Source organism: Zingiber officinale, chromosome 7B, assembly GCF_018446385.1.
Source record: "Zingiber officinale cultivar Zhangliang chromosome 7B, Zo_v1.1, whole genome shotgun sequence".
Classification (NCBI taxonomy): Eukaryota; Viridiplantae; Streptophyta; class Magnoliopsida; order Zingiberales; family Zingiberaceae; genus Zingiber; species Zingiber officinale.
The window spans coordinates 101561476-101578496 of NC_055999.1; the positions used below are offsets into that span (position 1 = coordinate 101561476).

A 17021-nucleotide genomic window follows, 5' to 3' on the forward strand; every position below is an offset into this window, starting at 1 on the left:
TGGCCTTCTTGGATATGGGAGCAACCACCACCAACTAGACAAAGCCTTTTAAGGAAAGTTAATATTTAATTTCCTTATATAACTCTAGGTTAACCAAAAGGAACAATCAAATCACAAGGAAAAAAAGAAAAAGAACACAACATCGAAATTAAATTCGAAAAACAAGAATCGAATGCCTCTTGTATTTGGTATTTATACAAAGAAAAATTAACTAGTATGATGCGAAAATTAAATACTAGTTATACCTCTTCCTTGTATGCTAAAAACCTCGAGATCTTCTGTCGTATCCCTCGCCTCCTCTTGGACGTCGTGTGGGCGACGATGCTCCAAGATGAACATCACCCGGAAAGCTTCTCCTCCTTCTCTAGAATTCGGCCACCACCACCACAAAAGAGCAAAAGAGAGCAAAGGGAAGAGAGGGAGAGGGGTCGGCCACTTGATGATCTCCAACAACACAATATCAATTGTTATTCAAGGTCTCCCCTTCCCCCCTTTTTATATTAGTTTCCCAACGAAAAATTATGGAAAGAGTTTTATAAAAAATTAGACTCATTCCTATTTCTTTTTTTTTTTCTTTTTCTTTCCTTTTAATTAATCAATCCTAGATTGATTTATTAATTAAACAACTATTTGTTGATGTTTAATTATTTGACCGGCCCCTTGCTTGGGCACCAAGTAAGGTGGCCGACCACTTATTAAAAGGGAAAGAAAGAAAGAAAAATTTATAAAATTTTAAAAGAAGAAAACTTCTAATAAAATTTTACAAACTCTCTTTTTTTTTCTAATGTGGATATTAAAAAGAAAGTTTTAAAATTTAAAACCAAGTTTTAAAATTTAAAACATCTCTAATAATATTTCTTTTTTTTTTTAGAAAGTTTTATAAATTTTACAACTCTCTTTTAAAACCTTGTAGCCTAATTTAAATTAGGAAAATTTTATAAATTTTTAAAATCTCTCTTTTTACAAATTGTAAATATATGAGGAAATTTAAAAATTCAAAAACAACCTTCCTAATTTAAATATTGCGGCCAGCCCCCTTGCCCAAGGCAAGGGCCGGCCACTTCTAGAAAATATGTGGCCGGCCATTGCTCGGTCACCAAGCAATAAACCGACCCCTTCTTGGACACCAAGATAGGCTTTTCTTTGGATGGACTTGAGACTTTATTAAGGCTACAATTGGGACCTAGAGGAGAAATTGGTTTTGCCCTTCCGATGAGCTTGAGTATCCCGTGCTCGCCCCGAACACACAACTCAAGTTCATCGATAATAACTCATTCCACTAGAGAGTTATTACTGCACTACCGCACCAATCCCAAATTACATTATGGGCTCCTTCTTATCATGAGTGTGTTAGTCTCCCTGTGTTTAAGATTACGAATGTCCACTAATTAAGTGAGTTACTGACAACTCATTTAATTAATATCTAGCTCCAAAAGTAGTACCACTCAACTTTATTGTCATGTTGGACTAGGTCCACCTGCAGGGTTTAACATGACAATCCTTATGAGCTCCTCTTGGGGACATTCTCAACCTAGATAACTAGGACACAGATTCCTTCTATAATCAACAACACATACTATAAGTAATATCATTTCCCAACTTATCGGGCATATTGATTTATCGAGCTAAATCTCACCCTTTGATAAGTCAAAGAAATCAATATTAAATATACATGCTTATTATTATATTAGGATTAAGAGCACACACTTCCACAATAACTAAGGTCTAATTCTTTTACTAAGTCAGTACAAAAAGAACTTACCTAAATGATCATACTCAATACACTTAAAGTGTATCAGTGTAATTTATTAGTCAAGATAAACTAATACTTAATTACACTACGTCTATTATGATTGTTTGTTCCTTTCCATCTTAGTCGTGAGCAACTGTTTATAATTTATAGAGAACCAACAACATGATCTTCTAAGTGTGACTCCACACTCCATGTTATCTACTATATAAATTAATTGAACAATTACATTTAACAAATAAATGTAAACATTTGACCAATATAATTCTTTATTTCAAAATAAATGTGTACAAAAGCTAAATTTTTAAGTATACACTCCAACATTTCCGCCCTCAAAATTACCTATATTTTCAAAATGCTTAACATGTTCATCTAAGTTGTTTATTAAATTGTTCTACTTGTCCTTGATTAACCAGGATTCTCTCAATGACATTTCATATTAAAATCTTAAGCACGCGTTTCAGCCTTTGCTTTAGTTGTCGTCAATCCTTTAAGAATATTATTATATTTTATATCAATAAAGTATTAAACGTGTGCATCTTGCTTGAAAGTACTAAAATATGTGGATATAGTAATAGTAATATGTCCAGGATATAATACAGATGATACACACATAATATTTTTACGTAATAATTAAAGATTAATTCTAAAATATGACGATCAGAGATTTATCTTAGTATATATCTATAGTCTATATACTTATATTTATCTTTTTTTATATTTATGGGGCCGACGTTAGGAGCTGCTAAGATAACGGATCTATTTTTATTTTTTTTATTTTTTGAAAGTACTGGAACCTAAGTTAACTGTGAACTATCGTTGATGTTGATGAAGTCATAGACTATCCAGGAAAAATCAGGATAAGGGAGTTGAAGATGTGAGCATATAATCCGGGCATGATAAGTAGTGGCTATGTGTTTTTTTTTTAATTTTATTTTTTCCTTGCGTTAGTGGTGATAAGCTTTCCTAGTTTTAAGGGATAAATGAGTGGAATTAGTCTTCCTATTTTCATGGGATAAAATAGTGGAATTATTCTTAGGGTTGTGGTGTATTTAAAGGGTCCTAGAGATGTGTAATGAATCAATTCATTTTTTTCATCTTCTTTATCAATGTAAGAAAGTATTCTATCAGTTATCTTCCTCCTCACTTTATTCTTCTTGCATATTAGTGTGTACCTTGGGTGTGCTATTCATTAATTCTAAGCCAACATTTGCTATCAAAGCCTTGGCAGTATAGAACACCCAAGAATCCACGATTCCACAAAAATGTCTGGCATCCCACAAGTTGCTGCGAAGGAGAATGGTGGAGTGTCATTTCCTTATCCGATGCTAAACCCTCACAATTATACTGTGTGGGCAATAAAGACAGAGGCGATTCTTGATGCTCAAGGAGTTTGGGAGGCGGTGGAGCCAGTGGAAGGAGCCTAGGTGGATGCAAAGAAGGATAAAAAGGCACGTGCATACATCTTGCAGTGTGTCCCCGAAGACATATTTCTCCAGATCGCAAAAAGGAAGACAGCGAAGGAAGTCTGGGACAGCCTCAAGACGAGGTACCTTGGAAGTGATCGAGTGAAGAAGGCACGTATACAAATGTTGAAGAGCGAGTTTGACGCCCTCCGGATGAAGGAGACCGACACGATTGATGAGTTTGCTGGCAAACTTAGCGCCATGAGTAGCAAGTTCTCCACTCTTGGTGTCACGCTTGAAGATTCATCTTTGGTAAAGAAGTTACTCGATTCTGTCCCTGATAATTTCTTCCCTATTGTTGCGGGTATTGAGCAGTTTCATGATCTTCAGACGATACCATTTGAGGAGACTATTGGGGGACTGAAGGCGTATGAGGACGAACATTACGATTACGTGGAAACACCAACGACACTGAAGGAGAGCTCCTACTTACTCATGTCGAATGGCAAATACGACAGAAGGGGAGCAACGTGGATACTTCGTCAGGAGGAAAGGGGCATGGTTCCAGCAGCCCTAGTCGTGGCAAATGGCGTGGACGTGGGCGAGGGCGTGGTCGTGGTCGTGGTACGCAATGCCAAGACAGTGCAGGAGGGACTAGCGGCAACAACAGTGGCACTCGAGACAAGAGACATATAAAGTGTTTCAATTGCGAGAAAATGGGGCATTATACGTCCGAATGCTACAACAAGCGGCGTGATGATGAGGCTCACCTCACTTGTGCCACCGATAAAGAGCCAGCACTGATGATGACCGTGTCCCACGAGGAGTCTGACACTAGGCATGAGCGGTAGGATACCATTCTGCTCAGTAAAGATAGGTTGCTACCGGAGATGTACCGCGGCGTTAAGAAAGGAGATGAAGACGTCTGGTACCTTGACAACGGTGCCAGCAATCACATGACTGGTCATCGCGAGAAGTTTCAAGAACTAGATGAAACCATCACCAGGAGGGTGAGGTTTGGCGATGGATCAACCATTGAGATCATGGGCAAGGGGACGGTTGTGTTCGAATGAAAGAACAGTGACCAGAAGGCTCTCCATGAGGTATACTACATTCCGAAACTTTGTAGTAATATCATAAGTCTTGGTCAATTGACAGAAGCTAAGAATGAAGTACATATGAAAGGAGATACCATGAAGGTGATTGATAGGAGCGGGAAGCTCTTGATGCTGATAAAGCGAACACAAAATCGCTTGTACAAGATAACCTTGAAGATATTCAAGCAAGCCTGTCTCCTAGCAAGACTAGAAGACCCAACCTGGCTAGGGCACATGCAAAGCAGTGAACCAGCAGTGCGCGGGGCACTGTCCATGTGCAAGTCTGCAGGAGGCAGACTTGGCATACATCTGAGTCGGGCATGCACACAAGGCATGCCAAGCAGAGCGGCAGTGCAGGGCTGCCCAAGCCCAAGTCTTACAAGAGGAAGACTTGGCAAACCAACAAGTGTGGCATGGGCGCAAGCCATACCAAGCAGAGGATTGACAGTGCGTTGGGCATGTTCCAAGCCCAAGTTTGCAGGAGGCGAACTTGGCAACGAAGCGGGCGTGGCAGGTATGCAACATATGCCAAGCAGCAAACGTGGACAAATGGACTTGCTCGTGTTGCCGAAGGAGCAGACAGACGGGACTTGTTTGTGGCAACGAATGTGCGAGCAGACGGACTTGCCCGTGGCGCCAAGAGAACTAACAGACGAGACTTGTTTGTGGTGCCAAAGAGATCGAGTTGTGGGGCGAGCACTTGGTGTGCAAATAGACTTTGGCGCGGGGCCAAAGAAGCGGAGCCATGGATAACGCGGACAGATGGACTTGTTCATGGTGCAGACAGATGGATTGCTCGTGGTGCCAAAGGTGGACAGATTGTTGTTGAGTTCATTAATACCGGAGAACAGCAAACCGATGTATTAACTAAAAGCATTGCCAGGAGTGAAGCTAGCTGTCATGCGACAACTACTCGGCGTCCGTGACTTAGAACCATGTCAGGATTAGGAGGGGTAATGTGAGCATATAATCCAGACATGATAAGTAGTGGCTACGTGTTTTTTATTTTATTTTATTTTTTCCTTGCGTTAGTGGTGATAAGCTTTCCTAGTTTTAAGGGATAAATGAGTGGAATTAGTCTTCCTATTTTCATGGGATAAAATAGTGGAATTATTCTTAGGGTTGTGGTGTATTTAAAGCGTCCTAGAGATGTGTAATGAATCAATTCATTTTTTTTTTCATCTTCTTTATCAATGTAAGAAAGTATTCTATCAGTTATCTTCCTCCTCACCTTATTCCTCTTGCATATTAGTGTGTGCCTTGGGTGTGCTATTCATTAATTCTAAGCCAACAGAAGATGGACGATCTTTGATCAATAGTACGTCCCAGGCAACGGGAGAAGAGAGAGAGCGAGGAAAAGGGAACATTAAAAAGATGGTAAGAGGATGATCAGAGATACCACGACTTACTCACTCAGATATTAAGAAGGGGAAAAAAAAATGAGATATAGCAAGTGGCTCAGCCACTCAGATATTAAGTCAGAAGGAAAAAAAAAAAACCCTGGCATATAGCATGCGTAGATGATTTTTTGTACTTGTGCTCATGGGAGGGGCGCCATTTATAATATCACTAAGATGATATTCTTTCTTCACGTGTCACATCATAATCAGAGCAATGTCACATTGTTCCATCTTCATCGTATCAAACAGTTTCATCATCTATATTTTATATCTATATAATTATATTATCAAACACTCCACATATTATATTTATTACGATATTAACCTATGAAATATATATAGAGTCTGTTAAATTTTATTAGTATAGTTGACACCAATGATCAAATTTATATTTTGATGAATGATAAATAGTTAAAGTTAAGTTCTGTGTAATCTGATATTTTTAGCAAGTGTACAAGAATTGACAGGTCTAAAGAACATGACACCAGATTGAAATCCAACTACGTTTGTTGGACTTGATAGCTGATGGGAAGTCTAGATAGGTTAAAGAAGTGACCCGATATCTGGTAGGAAGTTTAGTTGGATCTATGAGACCTAACAGCTAGCCGAAATACAATTGAGTCTGCGGACCTGACAATTGGCAAGAAGACTTGGTGGATCAAGAGGCAAGTTAAGAGACTGTAAATGGAAAGTGAGGTAAGTCATTGGAGCTACGCGTGGATGAACTTTGAGGATAAAGTTCTCACGCAAGGGAGGCACCTTGAAAAGAGCTAGAGGCACCTTGGAGCTGCATGGAGGCACCTCAGAGCTGCATGGAGGTGCCGCAGAGTGCATGGAAGACACCCTCAAGTGGATAGAAATCACAGTCTGCGTGACTTATCGCGATCGAAGCTTAAGGGATCATATTTGAGGTTGGAGGCACCTTAGATGAGATTGAAGGCGCCCTTAACACTCTTTAAAAGCAATGTTCAGCCAGCAGAAGGAATACTGAAACTAATTCTCGAGCTTCCACAATCATCCTGCCGTGTCATCTTCGTGATATTGCTGTTGCTCCACTACTACTCAGTGACATCCGACCTTTTTCGACAGTTCGACACTGACATATGAGCTTGTTCATAGTCAATCCTTCTAATGTTGGTAAAGATTTCTTAAATTGTGCATTTACTTTTATAATTGCATAAGGAAATGTAAGCTTGTTATACTGTCATTTTCATTCTTGTACTTGATTCTCTCTTCCGGTGATTCCGGAAGAGGTTTATAGTGGATTGCTCATCGATACGATTCGAGGGATCGTGGATAGGGGTGCAAATGAATCGAGCCAACTCGCGAGCTTTTCGAGCTAGCTCAAACAATATTTGATTCATATTCGAATTTATCGAATTCGACCGAACTCGAACATATTCGAACTTTTTTCAAGCCGAACTCAAACCCAAATTATATTGTTCGAATGTTTGTGAGCTGCTCGCAAGCCTTAATATTTTATTAATATAAGTTAATATATAAATAAATTTTGAGCTTTTTGAGTAACTATTTTTGAGTAATAATTTGAATAGTTCGTAAATATGTTCGAATCTTTCGAGCCGAACTTGAACCCAAGCCCTAATTCCAACCGAACTCAAACCAAAAATTTTAAAATTTTCGAGCTTTGAATCGAACTCGAATATACCTATTTCGAACCGAATTCGAACCTTATATTTTTTTACATATTTGGCTCGATTCGGTTCGTTTACACTCCTAATCGTGGGTCTTAGAGTAGGAGTCCACGAAGGCTCGGAACCAAATAAATTGCTCGTGTTTTTCTATGTTTGTTCTTACTTTTAATTCCGCTGCACACTCACTTTTTTTTTTAGTTTTGAACAAGAAAATTGTTTTAAAGAATACATGTGATTCACCCCCCCCCCCCTCCCTCCTCCTCCTCCTTCTCTGACATGCATCGATCCTACAAGTAGTATCAGAGCAATGACGCTCTGAATTGATGCAACCACCAATTAAGCAGGGGATTTCTATTTTGAAAAAATATATATATATTGTTTTTGAGTAAAAATATACTTACACTTTTTTTTCCTGATTTTGCTTTTTTTACCATTAGTTAGAATTGGTGCAATCACTTCTTCTGACAAATTTATCATTATTATTATTATTTATTATTTTATTATTTTTCCTCAAAGTTAGTGCAACACCACTCGTGCAATATTTTTTGAATATGATATTCTTTTCTCCCATACTACTGATCCCAAGACCTAGTCTTGGAAATTCTCTATAAAATTTTCTTTGCAAGAAAAATAGTGAACAAAGACATGCTCGGTCGAAATGTCAATCAACCAACTCCATACGAGATGTACAAGATGAACGAATTCAATCTATGGAGGATGCAGATGGAAAGATTCATCCTTAAACGACTTCGATGACGGCATGACACTGAAAATATCTTCTCAAAATTCGAAAGTAAACTAAAAGGTAATAAAATTAATTTCAAATTTATTGCTTAATATAATTACATGCTTCTTAAATAGGGGAGGTCAAAGATACCCACGAAATTTGGACCCGGTTGAACGAGCTTCATAAGGAGTTGTCAAAGATGGAGGATCAAATAAAAGTCGAACCAAGACACAAGTCTGAATCGACGAAAAAGTCGACAGAATTAGAGATTGCGCTTGAGGTTAGTAATATTTATCAAATTACCCCTGTTAGTAACAATTTAAACGACTTGCATAATTATAAAAATACCCCTAGTATGTTGCATGATAGAATAATTCCTCTTTTAATAATTTAGGTTCGGATAATTTTGTAAATTCAAATAAATAAATTATTAAAAATTTAAATGCAATTAATTCATCAAATTCAGAATTAGATAAATCAATTAATAATTCAAAAAACTTAATTAATAAATCAGAAAATGGAAATATTAATTCTAAAAATTTAATTAATTTTGAAAATTCTAAAAAATAGATTTAATTAATTCAACAAATTCAAATTTAAATAAATTAGTTGATAAAAAATCTTTAAAATTCATAAATAATTAATAATTTAATTAATTCAAAAATTAAGATAAATTTAAATTTTAAAAATGACAAAATAGATATAGATAAAATTAATAAATACCTTAATAAAATATTTGATAATATAAATAATGTCAATCTAGAAGTTTTTATCTAAAAATAAAATAATTTAATTAATAAATCTTTCAATCTTAAGAATAATAATATAGATAAAACTAATCTAATAAATTCAACTAATAATATAAACTTAAAAGATAAAAAAAATATGAATATAATGATAAACTTAAAATACTAAAACTGGATCATATAAATTTGAAATAAAAAATTAATAAAAATTTAAACCTTAAAGATAAACTTTTAAACTAAGATAATTCAAACAATTTAATAAATTCTGAATTAAAAATTAATAAAATATTAAATATAATCTTTTAAATAAAGATAATTTAAATAAATTTAATAAATTTAAAATTTAAAATTAATAAAAAGTTAAATATTAAAGATAATATTTTAAATAGAGATAATTTAATAAATTTAAAATCAAAAGAAAATTTTAATCATAAATACACTTTTCAAAGGAAATAATTTGATACACTTAATTAATTTAAAATTAAAAACTCAAATCAAATAATTAATTAAAATATTAATTAAATCTTAATCAAGTTTAATTGAACTTAACAAAACAACATCTATGATTCAGTGGTGATTCTAAATTGGTTGACAGCTAAAAAAAATATAGTCTATCTATTTGGATAGTTAGGACTAGACTAAAAAGATATTTTGGTTCTTACCCAACATATTACCAGGGTGGGGTGAGATGATAGTACGTAAGGAAAACTTAGTGTAGAGAGTCAAGTAAGGTAAGACGAATCATGCATGGTCTACCTAGATAAGTTGAACTAACTGAAGCTAACTCACCACATCATAAACTAGTTAGATCAAGGTTTATTAATAGGAAAATTAAATGTCTAATTTCTTTAAAAGACTTTGTCTAAAAGTGATCGTTACTCCAATATCCAAGAAGACCCCTATGTCTCGCCACAGCTTGTAAGTCGATTTTTGAAATATACATTTAATTGACTGACGGTAAACTTGAATCTAACTTAAGGTCAAACTATTTTCTAAATAAAATTTAAATTAATCATCTTACACAGCTATAAGATACCCTTGATTGACAATACAAATCGGATGAAATAAAAAATTAAAAATTATTATTTTTAAATAAATACTTTTTTAAAAATTAATTTAAAAATCCTTTTGAAAATTATTTTAAAATGTTTTAAAAATTTCTTTAAAAATATTTTGGAAAAAATCTTTTAAAAAATCCTTTTAAAAATTCCATTAAAAATATTTAAAAAAATCCTTTTAAAAATTCCTTTAAAAATCTTTTTTAAAAATCTTTTAAAAATTCCTTTAAAAATATTTTTAAAATCCATTTAAAAACCTTTTACAAATTATTTTAAAAATTATTTTTAAATTTACTTTAAAATTCTTCTAAAAATATTTTTTTTTTAAAAAAATTAATTAACTAAAAATTAAAACTTAATCAAAGTTTAACTGTAACCTTAATTAAAATCTGAACTTTAAAACCTAATCGACCTGTTGACCTAACTGGACTTCTTGCCAGATATCCGGTTAGCCCGTCGACCTATCTAAACTTCATATCAACTATCAGGTCGGCCCGTTGACCTAACTGAATTTCTTACCAGATGTCCAGTCAGCCTGTCGACCTATCTAGACTTCATACCAACTATTTGGTCGGCCCATCGACCTAGCTGGATTTCATGCACACTTAATCAAGTGGTTAGATCACAACAAAACCTAACTTAACTTACTTGTCATTGATCAAAACCTGAGTTAGACTGTTAATGCAAACTGCACCAACACATCTAATCCTACTTGCTGTGCATATATGCTAATTATGTTTATAGTTTCTTTCATCACTATTATCTTAAGGGCTATAATTCTATTCCCTTTTCTAACTAATCATACAACTTCATCTTTTAACGAATTATCTCCAACAATACCCATTTTATTTCTTGCTTTACTCTTTCCTATATACCATAACTTAAACCCCGAGTTCTCTAGCAGTTTGACTTCCTCGTCTACCCATTTTGTCTCTTGTGTACACAAAATACTAATTCTTCTCTTAATCATCATATCTACTACCTTTATTAATTTACCAGTGAGGGTTCCTATGTTCCTTGATCTTGTCAAAAAATTATGAAGAAGGCTGATGTGCGTAGATTATATACTCTTTTATGCATGTTTTTACGCACATTTACATACTTTGAGCATGCTTGATCTATGCATTTTTATACTTCCAGCTTTTCTTTTAGCATATTTACTCTTTTGGTTCGGAGATCTACTTTTTGTGCATTTTCTGTACACAGGAGTCGATTTGGTGAAGAATCTACATCCTTGGGCAAGCATTGGAGGAAACAAAGGGAGAAAGCACCGGGCCGTGTACCTCACACGGCCCTGCACTGGTATGGAGCTCGGGCCGTGTGGAGTTTGGCACCAACAGAAGTGGAGAATGACATGGCCGTGTGAACTTCACACGGCCGTGTCAAGATTTGAAGCCAACCAGAGCAGAAGCCTTACATGGCCGTGTGGATCTACACAGCCGTGTGGATCTACACGGCCGTGTGAGGTTTCCAGAGACTAAGCAGGCTGTGGCCGTGTGCACCACACGGCCGTGTAGCATTTCCAGAGACTAAACACGGTCGTGCAGTTTTGGCAGAGAATGAACTGGACATGGCCGTGTGGCGCCCGATTCCCTCCTCTATTTAAACCCTCCTTCATGAATTGAAAGGGGATCTCTCCCCCTTTGGGAGAAGGCAAGATTTGGTGGTTTCCTCCCATTCTTGGGAGGATTTCTGGGCGATTCAAGGGGAGTTCTTGGCGATTCCGGCTCCGGAGCGAGGATTGGATCCGAAGACGAAGTTTCTTCGTAGATAAGTTTTCTCTTTCCCCCTTTTCTTGGTTTCTTGGATTGGGGATTTAAGGAATGCTTGTATTCTCTATTTCTTCAAGTTTTCTTCCTCGATTCATGGAGTAGATCTTGTATTCTAGGATGAATGGAGTATTTGTATGATGGATTGATGTAATCTCTTATGGATTTGCCATTCTCTTGTTTCAATGACATTATCTTGCTTGTATCAATTAGATCTTGAACGATTAAAGATGATTCGTGCTTAATTCTCATTCTTGATTAATTGTTTGAATTTCTTATGGACTTTGTAAAGATAAACTCTCACTCGATCATCCGAGGGATCCACGTGACAGGTGCAAGCCCGTGTAAGGACGTTTGAGAGACAATCTTGAAGAGGAAATAGGAATATTCAAGAGAGTAGGATGGATTTTGTGATTAGTTTCTTGTATCTTGATAGATTGATAAGTCGTGGGCTTCTACGTTGATATCCGAGGAAGGCATAGTAATAGGTGCACTTCTGTGTAAGGACAACATAGGTTCATGTCTAATTAATCATATTTAGATACATTTCTCGGTCCTTAGCCGGTTGTCTATTGCAAGAGAGAACCGGCAACTTTCTACATGTTTGGCAATTGAGGGATAAGAATTGGTGAACCATTTACATTCGAGAAATCCTACAAAGAAACCGAAACTCCTAGAATCTCCCTTTATCATAACCCAAAACACTAAACTCTTGTTTGTTGATCTTTAAGATTAGATTTGTTTACCTTACTTTGCTTTTGAAACGATTGGATAGTTGTTTGGCTAATTCGCATTGAGACATTTCTAGTGCTTATTCCAGTCCCTGTGGATACGATAATCTTTTATATTACTTGCGACATTTCCGTACACTTGCGGAGAGCGAACAAGTTTTTGGCGCCATTGCCGGGGACTGCGCTATAACATTAAGAATTATCAATTGAGTTAGACTAAACATAACATTTGTTTTCCTTTCATATTGCATAGTTGTAACTAATCATTAGATTTCTATTTTTACCTTCTTGTATAACTTTCACTTCTTGTTAGTTCTTTTTGTACAAATTCAATTCTGTATTTTTTATTCTTTTATTTTTCTTTTTTTTGAATTGTCATTTGCTATCTTGTTCTTGTGTATGCGAAGATCTAACTTTGCAGGGGAATTCTTTCCTTTTGACCCTGAGATTGATAGAACCTTCCATAAAAGAAGAATTCTGCAAAGGCAAATTGAAGAACAGGAACATTTGAACATGGCAAATAGACCACTTAAGGATTATGCAGCACCCTATGCAAGAGGTTTTCGATCTAGTATTTCAAGACCTTCAGTGGAAGCTAACAACTTTAGGATCAAGCATCATATCTATGCAAGAGAACCAATTTGGTGGAGGACCTCATGAAGACCCCAATCAACACTTAGAGGTCTTTTATGAAATATGTGGGACCATGAAAATGAATGGAGTTCCTTCAGATGCAGTTAGATTATTATTATTTGGGTTTTCTCTAAGAGATAGGGCAAAGCAATGGCTGAATTCTTTAGCCCCTAATAGCATCACCACTTGGGAGCAGTGTGAGCAACAGTTTCTTGATAAGTTCTATCCACCAAGCAAAACAGCTCATATGAGGAATTTAATTGCGAGCTTCAAGCAAACTGACTCAGAATCTCTTTTTGAAGCATGGGATAGATATAATAGTATGCTCAGACAATGCCCACATCATGGGTTGAAAAGATGGTTAGTGTTGCACACTTTTTACAATGATATCAATTATCATACCAAAGTGTCCCTTGATTCAGCTGCTGGAGGGGCACTTATGAACAAAAGCTTAGATGAAGCCGAAGAAATCATTGAAAGTGTAGCACAAAATCATCATCAATGGGCAAATGAAAGAAGTGGTGGCTATTCCTCTGTAAACCCAACAATTAAAGCATCAGGGAAGTTTGATGTAGATGCAGTCACTCTTTTGTCTACAAAATTGGACGCTCTTACAAAGAAATTTGAAAATATGGGGACTAGTGCTAATATGGTCAATGCTATTAGTACATCTTGTGAAGTATGTGGGAGTTCAGAGCATTCAAATGACTCATGTCCATTGGGAGTTATCACTGCACAAATCAATCAACTTGAACAATGTTATGCAATCATGAGTTACAATCAAAGGCAGAACAACCCATACTCAAATACTTATAACCCTGGATGGAAGAGTCATCCAAATTTTTCTTACAGAAATAATCAAGATCAAGGACCATCTATGGGGACAAGACCAAATTTTCAAGCTGGGCAACAAAATTTTCAACATCTATCTTCTCAAGGCTTACCAAAGTCAAATGTTGAAAAGATGCTTGAAGAAATTGTCTCAAGTCAGAATGAAATGAAGCAAGATATAGCAAAGCTCATTCAAAGAATGGATAATTCTGATAAGCATCAAAGGATCCAGGATAGTCAAATTGCCCAACTAGCTTCCTCATCATCCAGAGCACCAGGACAGCTTCCAGGAAAACCTGATGTGAATCCTATGGAGCATTGCAATAGGATTGAGCTTAGGAGCGGACGGACCTTGGGAGACTCCCAAGTGACTGCTTCAAAAGGGATACAAAAAGAAGAAGAGTTCTCTCCTCCTATACCAAATCAGATTCAAGCTAATGAGGAGAGTACCATTGAGGTTGAAGAGACTCTTCCACTGAACCATCAGAGCAAAGCTGTCCCTTTTCCTCAGAGACTTACAATGCTCAAGAAGGATGAAGAATTTGGCAAGTTTCTAGAAAAGGTTAAGGAAATTTGTGTAGAGGTACCTCTTATTGATGCTATTCTACAAATGCTTAGATTTGTCAAATTCCTGAAGGATCTCATGTCAAATAAGAGAAGAAGAGGAGAGGTCGAGACCATTGCGCTTAGTGAGGAATGTAGTGCTATTTTTTAGAAGAACACTTCTCCAAAACTGAAGGACCCAGGGAGCTTTTATATTCCTTGCAACATAGGAAAAGAATTTTTTGAAAAAGCTTTTTGTGATTTGGGGGCGAGTGTTAGCCTCATTCCCTATTCAATTTGTAATAAATTAGGTCTCAAAAACATTAAACTTACTACTATGACACTTCAACTTGCCGATCATTCCTGCAGGTACCCTTTGGGTATTATAGAAGATGTGCCAGTAGAGGTGGATGAGAATGTTATTCCCACAGACTTTGTCGTGTTGGACATGGAAGAGGACCCTAGGATTCCTATCATATTAGGAAGACCTTTCCTTGCTACAGCTGGAGCTATAATTGATGTCAAAAATCATAAACTTTCTTTGGTAATTGGTAAGGAAAAGTTGGAATATGATTTATCTAATATCTCTAACCATGTCTCGTCTCTTTTAAATGCTTGTAGCAGGACAAGCATTTATAAACTTGAGGAATGGAATTTCCATCCTCATGGAAGGCCACCAAATGAAGGAGACAATGTGGTGCAAGATGTTGGGAGAAGATCTCCCAACAAAAACGAAAAGTATATCTGTCCTCCAAGGGCGAGGAAAAGAAGCGAATGATAAAGTTTGGTCGAGCTAAAGACCTTAAACAAGCGCTTCTTGGGAGGCAACCCAAGGGTTCTTTTAGTTAGTTTTGATTTGTATTGTAATTTCTTTTAGTTTGATGCATTCTTTTGATTTTGTTTTCAGGTTAGGTGCAAAACAGAGTCAGGCCGTGTGCTATACACAGCCAGACACGGCCGTGTGGGATCTCCCGAGGAGAAAAAGGTATAGGCCGTGTCCTAGACACGGCCGTGTAAAGAATCCCGAGAGGAAAGATGGAGAGGCCGTGTCCCAGACACGGTCGTGCGAGGAATCCAGAGAAGGAAGAGGGGGAGGCCGTGTAGATCTACACGGCCCGTGTAGATCTACACGGCCCGTGTAGGAGAACTATTAAAGTCTTCCTCCTACCTTGCACGGCCAGATCTTGGCCGTGTTCCGCACACCCCCAGCTCTCCAAAACATATCTTTCTCTCCCAATCTCTTAAAAACTCCTCTCTAATCTCTCGAGATCTCTTAGATCCGATTCTCCTCCTCTCTAAGACTTGGACTTTTTGTTCTTTGAAGTTTTGTTCTTTGAGTTCCACAACTCTAGATAATTCTTCCCCTATCTAAACTCATCAAGATGTCCAATATTTTGAAGAGACTTCGCAAAGGAGGTGGTGGATCTAGTGGAGACAAAGAGAGGGAGCCATCAAGGGACAAAGGAAAGCAACCAGTGAAGGGCAAAGGCAAAAGGACTTCACGCAACGAAGGTAATGACAATGAATTCAATATTGTGTTTAGAAATGATGATCAAGTAACTAGATTTGCAATTCTTGTCAATAGAAAGATAGTGTGTACTAGATATATGGACCCAACTGTTCTTGATATGCTTTGAATTAGGGAAGATGTAGATTTGATGATTGGGTTTTTAGATTGGAGTGATATTATGTACACCCATTTGCCTACATATCCTCGTCTTATTTTGGAATTTTTGAGTTCATTGGATGTCCATTTTACTAATGAAGATGATTATTTTGGGAAAATCTCTTTTAGACTAATGAATCAAGAATTTCTATGGGCATTTAGTGACTTTAATTCTTGTTTTGGATTAACCACCGGTAGCCCTCGTAGGTTTGATCCAAGGTTTAATTGGAATCATTTTTGGAATGTAATAACTGGGTTAGATCAACCTTATGAGCCTTCAAGAGCTAAGGCCTCCCATATGCAAAACCCCATTTTTAGGTATCTACATAGAGTTATGGGTAAAACTATTTTTGGTAGGGGAGAGAGTGATGGGGTGGTTAAAAAGATAGAGCTTTATGCTTTATGGGCTATGCTTTATAAGGTTGAATTTGATTCTGGTTTTCATTTTGTTCAAACCTTATTAAGATCTGCTAGGGCATCATCAGGATCAATTGTTTTTGGTGGTTTGATTACCCGAATAGCTTGTAATTTAAATCTTGATGTTGATGGGTTGGAAATAATTCATGGTAATGACATGATTGACATTGATGCATGTCTTGCTATGAAAATGATCGTTCGGGATGAGAATGGTTTCGCGTTTCCTAGGAGGAGTGATTCTCCTCTACCCCTTCCTTTTCCTGAACGAACTACTATTCGTAACCCGGCTAATTGGGTAATTTCCGAGTTAGATTCTGAGGATAACCCTTCTATACCTGGAGACACTGAGCCACATCATGAGCCCTTGTCATATGGACACCCACAGCCTTCTAGTTTTATGGAGCCCGCTAGGCATTCTTTTGCATATGGCACGGGATCTTCTAGGTTTGATTTTTCATATTTTCGTACGTCTCTAGAATCACTTCATGAGAAGCAAGATTCCCAACGAAAAATGTTGGAGGGGCGCTTCTCTTTATCTGATGATCAGTTTAGGGAGGTACAAAATCATTTTCAGTTTACGAGGAATTTCCAAGGT

At 36.7% G+C, this 17021-nt stretch overlaps 1 non-coding gene across 1 annotated transcript; it reads right to left on the bottom strand.

Annotated features, from left to right (window-relative positions):
- Window positions 1-13214: 13214 nt before the first annotated feature.
- LOC122007584 lies at window positions 13215-13320 on the bottom strand. Its single transcript, XR_006119050.1, has one exon. It is a non-coding gene; the product is annotated as a small nucleolar RNA R71 (small nucleolar RNA).
- Between the last annotated feature and the right edge of the window lie 3701 nt (window positions 13321-17021).